This window comes from Mustela putorius, unplaced genomic scaffold, assembly GCF_011764305.1.
Source record: "Mustela putorius furo isolate JIRA1106 unplaced genomic scaffold, ASM1176430v1.1 tig00003988_pilon_pilon_pilon, whole genome shotgun sequence".
In the NCBI taxonomy this organism is placed as follows: Eukaryota; Metazoa; Chordata; class Mammalia; order Carnivora; family Mustelidae; genus Mustela; species Mustela putorius.
In genome coordinates this window covers 7769256-7782564 of record NW_025422127.1, presented here as the reverse complement: position 1 = coordinate 7782564, position 13309 = coordinate 7769256, and positions in this window count along the sequence as shown.

The following is a 13309-nucleotide window of genomic DNA, read 5'->3' as shown; positions in this document are numbered from 1 at the left end:
GAGTCTGGAAGCAGATCAGTGTAGTATATGACATTTGTGGCTGCATTTTTTTTAAGAGAGGAATGGAGTGGGGCACCTGGGTGGCTCTGTGGGTTATGCCTCTGCCTTCAGCTCAGGTCATGATCTTAGGGTCCTGGGATCGAGTCCCACATCAGGCTCTCTGCTCGGCAGGAAGCCTGTTCCTCCTCTCTCTCTCTCTCTCTCTGCCTGCCTCTCTACCTACTTGTGATCTCTATGTCAAATAAATAAATAAAATCTTTAAAAAGAGAGAGAGAGAGGAAGGGAGAAAGAGGAAGTGGGGAGGGGCAGAGGGGCAAAAGGAGAGAGAATCTTTTTTCTTTTAAATATTTTATTTATTTATTTGACAGACAGAGATCACAAGTAGGCAGAGAGGCAGACAGAGAGAGAGAGAGGAGGAAGCAGGCTCCCTGTGGAGCAGAGAGCCCAATGTGGGACTTGATCCCAGGACCTTAGGATCATGACCTGAGCTGAAGGCAGAAGTTTTAACCCACTGAGCCACCCAGGCACCCCGAGAGAGAGAATCTTAAGCAGGTTTCATGCCCAGATCAGGGCTGAACACAGGGCTTGATCTCATGAGGCTGAGATCATAACCTGATCTGAAATCAAGAGTTGGACGCTTCACCGACTGAGCCACCCAGGTGCCCCATGGCTGTATTTTGGTATGTATGTTACATGTCCAGACAATTGAGGAAAGACAGATATAAGGAAGTTGGCCCTCAAAATTGCTTCTATACCCCTAACTATAAGAAGTTTCTTAAAACTGATTTTGTACCAGAAAACAAACACCACTGTAAGTAACATTAACATTAGTAACAGCACAATAGAGTAAGATGCAACCTATTGTATTGGAATCCTTGACAATCAGCTGCTTATCTCATGAAACATTGAGAGATACAGTTATTTTTAAACTGGCTTCACGGAAGTTACAAATGTTGCACTGGACCTCATAATAAGGTCTGCCATATGACGGATGTCTTCATAACTGGCGAATCTGAGGAGGAAGAGGCAGAAGGGCTGGAAGTCTGCTTTAGGGAACATCCAGTCACATCAGTGCTGCAAAATGGAAGAGTGGGATACAGGTTTCCTGTATGCTACAGAGACTAAGAGAGGAAGAAATAGACTTTCTATTGTGGATGGAAATGCAGAAAATCGGTAGAAGAAGCTGGAGTCTAGAAAATAGTAGTAAACATGGTGTGAAAAGTGAATAAGATTGGCTGCTATGATTCCCAAGAAAGTCCCAGAAACCCCTCAAGGGGGCCATACAGCCTGATGTACACAGCAGCATTGGTGTGTTCAGCACTGCGGCATTATCACTCCAGAAGTCAGCCAAAACAAAAGGAAAATTTAATGCTGGGAGCTGGAGACAAAAATTGTAATTTACCTGACAGAAGGGAAGGATCAGTCTAAATCACTGTGTGGATAACATGACTTTTCATCCAGCCAAATCAGGCTAGAGGAGCTCAATCAGAAAATTCCAGCAGGAGAAATAACCCCAGTGCTATCTTGTATGGGCAAGCTCTGGACAAGTTTTTTTATTTGTTTGTGTTTGTTTGTTTACTAATTTTACTAATAGTCTGCTTGAAGTCTAATTTACTGTAGTGGGTTAAAGAGTGGCCCTCAAAATTCCTATCCTCTCAGAACCTTGGAATGTGACTTTATTGGCAGTAGGGTCTGGACAACATATTAGTACAGTAAAAAATCAAGATGAGATCCCATTAGATTAGCACAGGCACTAAATCAGATGAGATTGTCCTTGTGGGAGGCAGAAAAGGACACACAGAAACACAAAGGAGAATGCCATGTGGAGACAGGGGCAGAGATGGGAGCAATGAATCAACAGTTCAAGAAATGTCAAGGGTTGCAGGCAGCCCCCAGAAACCAGGAGAAAGTGTGGAGCAAATCGTTGCCTCAGAGCCTCTACAAGAAACATCCTGCCCTAACCCTGTCACAAAGTGCCTTAACACTTCTGTTCAGGCACCAAGTTTGTGACTTTGTTATGGCATCACCCAAGGAAAGTGGCTTCAGAACTGGGAAGGAAGAATGGATGTTAAGGGAGATTCCGGTGACACCTCAGGAAGAAGCACAGCAGAGAAAGTTTCTCATTGTGAACATCGAGTTGTTGATTACCAGAATCTTGGCAGAAATAGAAATGTTAAAGGTGCTTCTGGTGAGGTCTTAAAAGGAAAAGAGGAACATGTTATCTGAAATTGGAGAAAAGGTCATTTTTATTACAAAGTGGCAGAAAATTCAACTGTACTGTGTTCTTTTGTTTGGTGGAAAATAGAATTTATGAGTGGCAAATATGGAGAGATTTAGTTGAGATTTAGCTGAGGAGATCCTGAGGATAACTGAAGAGATTTTCAAGCAAGGCTCCACTCAACTTGTAGCAATGTGTGAGGAAGGAGATAAATTGAGGAGGGCTTGCTCAGCAAAGACAGACTAGCGCTTGACTGGGAGGTCCCAAGCCAATCCCAGTTGGGATTGGGAAAATAAGGCTATCTGTGGCTGATGAAGTACGCTCAGGAGAGAGGGCCAAGAATGTGCTACTCTTAAAACCACAGGAATTGAAAGAGAATAAAACCATAGGTAAAGATTCCCAGAAGAAAGAAATTAATTATAATTTTCTAGTATGACCTTCAGCAAACACTCTACAGTTCTGCTCAAAGATGAGCAAAAACATGACAGAACCATCAACAGATCTGTGCCTTCATTTGAATATGGTAATGAAGAGAAAGAAATGTTTCCTCACCACCAACTGTCCTTAGGAGCCAATGCTTCGAACATCTAGTGACGGGTCCCACCAGTTTCACGTCTCTGTCAGGAAGGATTATACTTAACCTCTATCAGAGCCAAAAGAGGACCAGATGATTCCACAGAAAATGCCAAAATCACAAAAGAGGAGCCAGGATAGTGAAAGGGGAAACTGTCTTCCTCAAGCACCTCCCAGAACCATTTTCACTGGTCAAAACAACCCTACCTTCTATTGACCATTTAGATGCTCTGTCCTTGTAAATCACACACACTAGATTTTAAAAATTAGGACCACATAGAGAAGGTAAAATATCTCCTTTATATTCAATATAGCTCATTGACATGATATTTGAGTATATGGGATTAAATAAAACATATTGTTAAAATTAATTTCACCCATTTCCTTTTTTTCTAATATAACTAGTAGGAAATTTTTAAATTACATAAGTGCCCACTTCTGAGGCCAGCGCTGTGCCCTTCTTGCATAGTTCTGGTCTAAACAGAGCCCAAGTTCCCTCCGAGCTCTTTGGCCTGGTTCCACCACCCTATCATAATAGGACTGGCTTGGGTCTGCTCCAGCCAGCCATGGCAACAAAACAACACCAACCGGGAGGTTTCAGTAGAGACCAAAAGTCTAAAATCCAGGTGAGATAGATTTGATTCCTTCCAGGGGCCCTGAAGGAAGGATCCGTTCCAGTCTTGTCTCTGGCCTGTAGACGGCTGCCTTCTCTGTGTGTCTTTATGTGTCTTCCCTCCTTGGGTCTGTGTCCAAATCTCACCCTAAGGACACCAGTCCTACTGGATTACAGCCCAGCCCAATGCCCTCAAAACAACCGGTTCCCTGTGTCAAGATCCTCTCTGAATAAGGTCACCCTCTGCGTTAACGGAGGTTAGGACTCCAGCACATGAATGTGATGGCGGGCACACGATGCAGCCTGAAACAGAATGTGAGTCTGGAGAAATCCCCCCTGGATGAATAGGGCAATTTGTCAAATCAAAGGAGTGGCATTGTCCCACAGTGGTGCTTATAAGGTGGCCTCCTCTGTTCGGCAAATCCCGGCACTCTCCATATCCAGGTCATTTGTACTATCCTCCAGCAGCTGCTACAGGTATATCAGCTATATCAATGCATAATTTATTATTAGGGTCACTATGGAAAGGTTCAAGCTTAAAGTGATACAGGGTGGCAAAATTCTTTTTTATTACACCTCCTATGATTTTTTTTTCATTTCTGTCTCAATTAAAATTTTAAAATGTGTCTGATTTTTTTTGAAAGATTTTATTTATTTATTTGACAGACAGAGATCAAAAGTAGGCAGAGAGGCAGGCAGAGGGAGAGGAGGAAGCAGACTCCCTGCTGAGCAGAGAGCCCAATGCGGGGCTCAATCCCAGGACCCTGGGATCATGACCTGAGCCTAAGGCAGAGGCTTTAACCCACTGAGCCACCCAGGCGCCCCTGTGTCTGATTTTTAAGCCCTGATTTCAAAATCTGCAACTTTGTTTGGCTGAGAAAGTTGGTAGCATTATAAATATGCAAAGCAAGCCAGTTTAGAATTTTTTATATTCTCCCTATGTGTACTGCAGAAGGGCATAAGAAGCTTAAAGAAAGAAAAGCAGGGTTTTAAAAACCACTTCAGCAAATCCTGGGCCTAGGATGGTTTGCTGTGGAGACAGGATGGAAGGAATTTGTAGAAACTAGAGACATTTTTGCAAATAATTATGAGAATGCTGCCTTATGACTTGATTTGAAGTCACATCTGACCCAAAGTGAACCCGTTTTAGAGCTGACCAAGGCTTGTAGGCCTGGATGTGAGTGGCCAGTGGGAACACTCAAATACTGGGAATCCTCAGGGACAGGGGGCCCCCCAAGAGGGTGGACCCAGATATAAGGGCTGGAGTTCTGCTTCTACACAGTGAGCCTCCCACTCTGCTGCCTGCATCATGTTGGGGAAGTTGCAGTGTTCAGGATGGCCAGGCAGGTGTTCACTGGTGGCCAGGTTCTAAGATGACGAGCACCACAGCTTAGAGCTGATTGACTTTTCCTTGCCCGAGACACAGAGCAAATGAAATAAAAATCACTAGGACATTGTATGAGGCTTCTAATTCCAACGCCTGGATTTACTGTCCTCACTTTCTTTCTTGTTTTTTGGGGGTGTTTGTGTGTGTGGTCTATTTGTTTTTGTTTTGTTTTGTTTTTAAGGAAACATGAATAAAAGGCAGAAGTACCTGTGATTTCAGTCACACAAAGCATGGTCCACCTCCCACCTGCCTTCAAATCTACAAGTGCCATGAAAACCATCCTTAACCTGAGCCATTCACACTGTTCTTCTGATGCTTTTCCAGGAAGAACCTGCTACATACATCCCTCCGGTGTGAGCTGAGGAAGCAAACCCTAGAAAGAAGCAGAGTGTTAGGGTTCCACAGAGTCAGAGCAGCCCCTGGCTTCCAACTCTCTGGGGCCACATGGAGGTTGAAAGGAGCAGTTCCTGGATTTCAGATGTGAGTAGTAGGTTTCCTTAGTCATCTTTGTGACCTGAGCCCGGATAGCACAACCGTGCCAGACCTGCATACTCACCACTGTTCCAAGCCACGAGCTACAGTGTGGCTTGGGGCCTGGGGCCACCTGGCCCACTGGGAGCCGCCAAAAGGAGCTGTCCTGTGTGTCTTGTGGGCTCGTCCCTTAGGTGAGATGCAAAGAGATGCAGGTTTTCTCCTTCCTAAAGGTCAAAAGGTACCACTTCCCCCTCCCGTTCTGAGAGCACAGCTTGAGACAGCTGCATGGGGTTTGTTCATGTGGATCAAGGAGCCCTGGGGTAAATTGTGTGGGCCTCACCCCATGTGCAAGAAAGAGCACGTGGGCGATTCGTGCACAGGGACCACACGGACCATTCAGCTCTAAGATTCTATGATCTCTCCTTATCTTGCCTTGGCGTGCTTCAAGATCTAACTTCTAGTCCTTTGAAACACATTACTTAATAAGCCGTAACCAGTCTGTGCTGTACTTTGAAACAGCTGTTTGCTCCTCACTGGGGGGTAAAACTTTGTAGCGCAGCTAGCAAAAAGTCACCCTGTCAGACAGGGGCAGAGGAAAGTGGCAGAGAAACCATCTCTGCATGGAGGGCTCTCTCAATTCCTTTTCCATTTGGTGGCAAGTTCTGACCAAGCTACTGGCCCATTCCATGCTGTTTTGTTTTACAGTGAGAAACATCCACTCAGAGCAATTTAATCCTAATCTGGACAGATTATTCTAATGGCGTGGAAGCTTCTGCAAGAGCTCCAGATAAGATCCAGCCCCTCCTTTTCTGGGGGACAGGGAGATGTCTGTGGCAACACCAACTGAACAATACAGGGAGTTCTTACCTCTCAGGCAGAAGGAAGGAAAATTCACCATCACATCACACCTGTTGGGCTCAGAGCCCTTCCTGTGTTACCTAGAAAGCTCATCCTTTTTATTAACTTGAGAATTTAAATAAATTATCAAAAGCATCTTGGGTTGGGGTACAAACCATAGCTGATGCAAGGGCCAGATCAGGTGGGGGGGCGGGCATGGCTGGGTCAGGATGGCCCCTTTCCCTTCATGGTACACTCAGCCAGCACAGCCCCTGGCTTTTTGAAGGAAAAACTTCACCATTCTCTTTTCCAACGTTGGTCTTCTCTTTGACCTAATTCAGTGATGGCTTTGCCCAGACAGGCTTCCAAAAATTAGTGAAAAAAGAAAAAATAATAAAATTTAAAGCCCAGATAGAAACTCCATCTTTTGAAATTCAGCACCAGATCCAAATTCACAACCTACATCCCTCAGATGATTTATGAGAGACAGTGAGCCATAAGACTGTTATTCCCATAAGGGAAAGGTAGCATCACTTCAAGGGAAGTTAAATAAACAAATGTGGGCTGCTCTGAAAGAGAAAGGAGATGTCTCCTCACATGATAGCTCCTCAGGGGATTTCTGCTCTCTTCCTGAACTCTGTGGGGTTTGGAATCTCAGAGCTAATGATGGAAAATATAATATACCAGGAATGCAGAGTTGACAGCAAATACAAAGTCCTTAGAAGATCCAGCATTTCATGTCCACAGAGACAAGGGAAGACAGTTCTCAGACCACTTTCCTCATTAAGGACAGCCCTACAACATTATCTGAGGCACGGAAAATGGAAGTGGGAGAAAGGCAACTTTTGCATGCAAAGTGTTAGGAGCCATACAGACAAAATGCAACAATACAGACTGAAACAGAAAACAGTTTATTAATGGGTGAAGTTTTAAGGAAAAGCAAAACAGGGGATAATGAATTAATCTATAAGACAACACTTGGTAGCAGACTTATAGTGGACTGATTTCATTGGAGAGGATTATGAGAACCAGGTCATCATTGATGCTAAGAACTTATTAAATTGCTCATAAAGCAAAGACTGAAGACTCCTGACACTGTCATAAACTTAATTTACTCTTCTGCCTAGTTGTCTCATTTCTTTGTGTTGTAAATAATTTTCAGGAGAAATAATGGCATCAGAGTTAAAGTTTGTTCTTCCTGCAATTGATATACACCCTAAAAATGTCCCCAAATTTTCCAAGAGTAGATACATCAGTGAATACAGTCAAGGCCATCTTGTATGTGGATTATGGGTACAATTCAGACCTGCTATAGCAGGAGAGGCATCTCGGCTTGTGTAATCCAAATGGTCAAGATCAGGCTTCAGGTATAGCTGTATCCAGTACACCCACAATAGCTTGGATCAGGTCTCCACCCTTGCCTTCTTTGGATTAGCATCATTTTCTTCTGTTTTCCACAGTGACTCTTCTCTGGCTTTCTTCATGTGTTGGTATCTCTTAGATGCTCATGTTTGTGGAGTGGAACCATGATTGCTGGAGAGCTGGTGTCTATCTCCTGAGTCCAGATGAAAACCTTCTTCCCTGGACATGGATGTGGTTTGGATAAGAGGAGGCTGGCTCTGGGCGATATGTGAAGGGTGCAGGCTGGGGGGCTTTCCTCCAGAGTGTGGGCATCTCTGATTCAGGTACTTTCCTGCTCTAACCTGCATTACCCTCCTGTGGCATTGACCATCTCTCTCCCACTACTCATAGGCAGAGGGGCATGGATTCTTCATTTCCCCATCTCCCACTCACCCTATTGGACTTCCAGGCCCCTCATGCCACCAAACAGCCCTCCCAATGATCCCACCCCATCTTGTCATTGTCATTTCCAGTAGATCTCAGGCACCACTGTACCAACTCTCAGCACCGGGAGACAATTGTGACAGCTAACCCCTCCTTAAAGCTCTATCTGTGCCACAAATCCTCCTGGTTTACTTCCTGCCTTCCAGAAAGTCACAACTCCCTCCAACTCCTAAGCATGTGCTTCCTACAAGACTCAGTCCTGGGCATTCTTTCCTTGTTCTCTGTCCACACCCTTGCCTGCTCCCCTCATCTATGTACAGAAGACACGATACACACAGGCACTCCTGTGCTGATGAATGAATGAATGAATGAGGTGCCGGGTTGGACTGAGCACTCCAGGACTCTAAGTATCTCCTTCCAAGCCTGGGGGGCATTGACATCTACAGGACCACTCAGAACACCCCACTAGTAGCTCCCCAGGACATGATTTTCTCTGTATGAACTGAACTAGCCCCAGACACATCTCATTTAACAATGATGCTAGTGGTCCCCAAAATTCATTCCCTGTTCAGAGAAGGAGCACCTGAGAACTTGATGCTAGTAGACAACTTCAATATATAAGTAAAACAAAGACATTGAATTCTCACAGGCATATCACAGACAACAATGCTTTCTTTAAAAATAAACACACCAAAAAATGTGTTTGATTTTCTGCGGTTGTTTTAAAACAAAAGTAATGAGTAAATGGTGACAAATAAAATCCATTCAGAGCAAAGGCCTTTTGAATTCTGTAGCACAGCAGAGCAATATAAACACACCAGAACCTTGGAAAGCCATTTTGACATGTAATCTTATGTTTCCTGACAGTCTAAGTTATCAATTTTGTAAGCAGCCATTGTCTAAATATAAAAAAAGAAATTTAAACTTCGCTGCTACATTTCTAGTTGCCGAGAAGGAGAGAAATATATATGGAAAGATCAAATGTTCTTTCATGACAAAAGAGGTCATTGATTTCCCCCTTGTAACTACTACAGTAAAAACTATGTATTTATGTGTCTAGGCATATGTATGAGTGCTCTTTTAGACAGTGCTGCATTTTCCTTTTATATACTATACATGGAATTTGAAACTGAAAATATGTGAAAGAAAAATGAACAAAACCCTCAAAAAAGAGGAAAATGAAGAACAACACTACCAGGATAATTTATCTTTACAATTTTTGTCCTGAACGTTTTGATCCTATTTAGTGCTCTGAAACTTTAATATGGACGTATATTCAAAAAAGTCCACTTCCACAGAACTTCTCTATTTGATTTTTTGTATTAAACGGTAAAAGTCTCTGGATGCCCGGCTGGCTGAGTCGGAGGAGCGTGCGACTCTTGATCTCAGGGCTGTGAGTTCAAGCTTCACATTGTGTACAGAGTTTACTTAAAAAAATAAAATCTTTTAAAAAGAATAATGAAAAGTCTCTGCAGAAGGGCAGTGTGCTCCGCGCTGTACAACACCTCCACCTAGTGGCCAAGTGGCTTCATTACATAGCAGCCCAAAATGGACTTCACCACCTTGAAGATAGAGGTTTTTTTTTTTTTTTATTTCTTTTACCATGTCTTACAGTTTTAAGAGTACAGGTCTTTTTCACCTCCTTGGTTAAAATTGTTCTTCGGGTTTTGTTGTTGTTGTTGTTTTGTTTTTTGTTTTTTTTAATGCTATTATAAATGGGAATATTTTCTTAGATTCTTCTTGCTACTTCATCATTCATGTATAGAAATGCAGTAGGTTTCTGTATATTGATTTTGTATCCTGAAACTTTATTTTTATTTTTCTTGTCTGGTTGCTGCAGCTAGGACTTCAGTACCACATTGAATAATAGTTGTAAGAGTGGACACACTTGTTTGTTCATTTTTCTTTCCAGATCTGAAAGGGAAAAAAAAAAATCTGTTTTGTTGCCATTGAGTGTAATTTGACTGTTGATTTGTCATACATGACTTTTATTATGTTATGCTATGTTTCCTCTAAACCTACTTTGTTGGGAGGTTTTTTTTTCCCTTACCATGAAAGGATGTTGTATTTTGTTAAAAGTTTTTGTGCATCTATTGAGATGATTATATGGTTTTTATGATTCATTTTTTGAATGTAGTGTTTAATGCTGAATTTTGCAGATATTAAACTATCTTTGTGTCCCAGGAATAAATCCCATATGAACATGGTATGTGTCTACGGCCATACCACCCTGAACGCGCCCGATCTCGTCTGAACATGGTATGTGATTTTCCTGATATATCACTGGATGTGGTTTGCTAATACTTTATTGAAGATTTTTGCATCTATGTTTATCAAGGATATTGGCCTATAGTTATCTTTTTTTTTTTTTTTTTTTTTTTTTTTTAGTGGTGTGTTTACCTGGTTTTGGTATCAATGTAATGCTGGTCTTATAGTTAAATCTGGATGTTTCCTTTCCTCTTGTATTTTTGGGATAGTTTGAGATGGATATGTATTAACTCTTTAAATGTTTGGTAGAATTCACCTGTGAAACCATCCAATCTTGGACTTCTGTTCAGAGTTTTGATCTTTATTACTTTAATTAGTCTGTTCAGATTTTTAAATTTTTGATTCAGTCTTAGGAGATTGTATGTTTTTAGGAATTTATCCATTTCTTCTAGGTTATCCATTTACTAGAAAATAATGTTTCATGGTAGTCACATAATTCTTCATATTTCTGTGGTATCAGTTGTTACCTTTTCATTTCTTATTTTGAGGCTTCTTTTTTTTTTAATGATTTTGGCTAAAGGTTTAATTTTTTTCAAAGAACTAACTCTGTTTCATTGATCTGTTCTATTTTTTAAGCATCTGTTTCTATTCATATCATTATTTCCATTTTTCTAACATTGAATTTATTTGTTCTTTTTCTAGTTTCTTTAGATACAAAGTTAGATTAATTTTTGCTTTGGGCTACACATATAAGAGGGATCATATAATGTTTCTTTGAATTACTTCACTCAGCATCATGACCGTAAGGTCTATCCATGTTGTCCAACATGGCAAAATTTTGTTCTTTTATAAAGTCAAGTAATAATCTGTTGCATATACCAGAACTTAACACTTTCAATCTGAAAACATTTAAAAACTTTTAATCTTACTGAAATTCAGATTCTTTTAAGGTTTTTATTATTCTGTGTCATGTATACACTTTTTACCATGAATGCTTGTTACATAAAAATCACTTTTAAATTTATATTTACTAACAGAATTTTGGAGGTAATATATAGCTTTGATTTGTCCTAAATATGAATCACCAATACTAACTAGTATTTCCTTTCCACCCAGCTCTTTCTGTGTTTGAAATGAATGCTTAAAAAAATTAGTGCTCAGGGGCACCTGGGTGGCTCAGTGGGTTAAAAAAATTAGTGCTCAGTATGGACGTTCCTCAAAAAGTTAAAAAAAAGAACTACACTACAACCCAATAATTGTCGTACTAGGTATTTATCCAAAGGAAACAAAAATAGTGACTTGAAGGGGCACCTGAACCCTTGTTTATAACAGCAATATCCAAATTCCCAACACATGAAAAAATCCCAAATGTCCATCAACTGCTAAATGGTTAAAGACAATAAGGTATGTGCATACACACACATACAAACACACACACATACAAACACACACACACACACACACACGAATATTACCCAGTCATCAAAAATAATGAAGTCTTGCCATTTACAACTACCTGGATGGAACTAGGGTATATCCATGCCAACTGAAATAAGTCAGTCAGAGAAAGCCAAATACCATATGATTTTTCCTGTGGAACTTTATAAACAAAACAGATGAACATCGGGGAAAGAAAGGAAAAATAAAGAGAGGGAGGTAAATCATAATACTCCTTATAAATTAATGGAGGGTTGCTGGAGGGGCTGTTGGCAGGGGAATGAATGGATGGTTGCTGGAGGGAAGGTGGGTAGGGGAATGGGGTAACTGGGTGATGGGCATTAAGGTGAGCATTTGATGTAATAAGCACTGGGTGTTATATGCAAGTGATGAATCACTAAATTCTACCCCTGAAACTAATACTATACTATATGTAAACTAACTTGAATTTAAATAAAATTTTGAAAGAAAGGAAAAAAATCACAAGAGACTATGGACTCTGAAAAACAATCTGAGGGTTTTGAAGGGGCGGGGGGTGGGAGGTCGGGGTACCAGGTGGTGGGTATTATAGAGGGCACGGATTGCATAAAGCACTGGGTATGGTGCAAAAATAGTGAATACTGTTATGCTGAAAATAAAAAATAAATTAAAAAAAAATCATTCACAACCTGCATTGCCTGGGTGGCTCGATAGGTTAAGTGTCTTACTCTTGATTTCAGCTCACATCCTGATCCTAGGGTTATGAGTTTGAGCTCTGTGGAGGCTACTTTTTTTTTTTAATTTTATTTATTTATTTGACAGAGAGAGATCACAAGTAGGCATAGAGGCAGGCAGAGAGAGAGAGGAGGAGGAAGCAGGCTCCCTGCTGAGCAGAGAGCCCGATGCGGGACTCGATCCCAGGACCCTGAGATCATGACCTGAGCCGAAGGCAGCAGCTTAACCCACTGAGCCACCCAGGCGCCCTCTGTGGAGGCTACTTTAAAAAAAAATGTTGTAAATTGTAACAACCGTTAAAGCAATATATGTAATTCATAAGCAAAGACACAGGATATTTACATGTGTAGCACACATAAAATACATTTTAACATTTTGTGATGTGAGAATCTTTACGTCCCTGAACAGGCTAAAATGTTCCTTTTCCTGAGGTTAAATTCTGACAAGTTTTTAAAAGAGTATTAACTAGGTTACACAGAAAAAGGATGAAATAGCTCTTAACCACTAACATATAACAAAGCAAAAAGGAAAAGAAATATAAGCTGATTTATCTGTGCAAAGTAATTTCACCCAGTGATTCATGATCTTCTACCATTTGGGTGTCTCACCTGCCATGAAGCATGGCATATGCTGTATACACCTCTAGCCATTCCAAATATGACTTTGCTGAATACACAGTGAATTCCTGCCTGCTCAGGCTGTCCTGTTTCATATTCCTGTGGTGTGGTTGTATCCCGCCAATCTAAAGAGAGCCAAAACAGCCACTGCCGCTATTCCTTCAAGTACAAGAAATAAAAACACATTTGGGTGACAAGAAAATAATAGCTAAAAGGAGACCTTAAAAAGCTAAAATATTATGTCAGAGATGATGTTATTAAACCTACAATCCTCACTGCCTCCTGTGTCTTCGAAGGCAGAGGCTGCCCGCATTCTTCATATGCTGTAGCATTTCAAAAAGCCTATTTGCAAGTACTACCTGCTTGACTGGGGACCAACCATCAGAGGCAGTGCACCAGGTCCTCCTCAAGTCCACACTGGCTGCAAAAATGATTTCAGGTTTAGG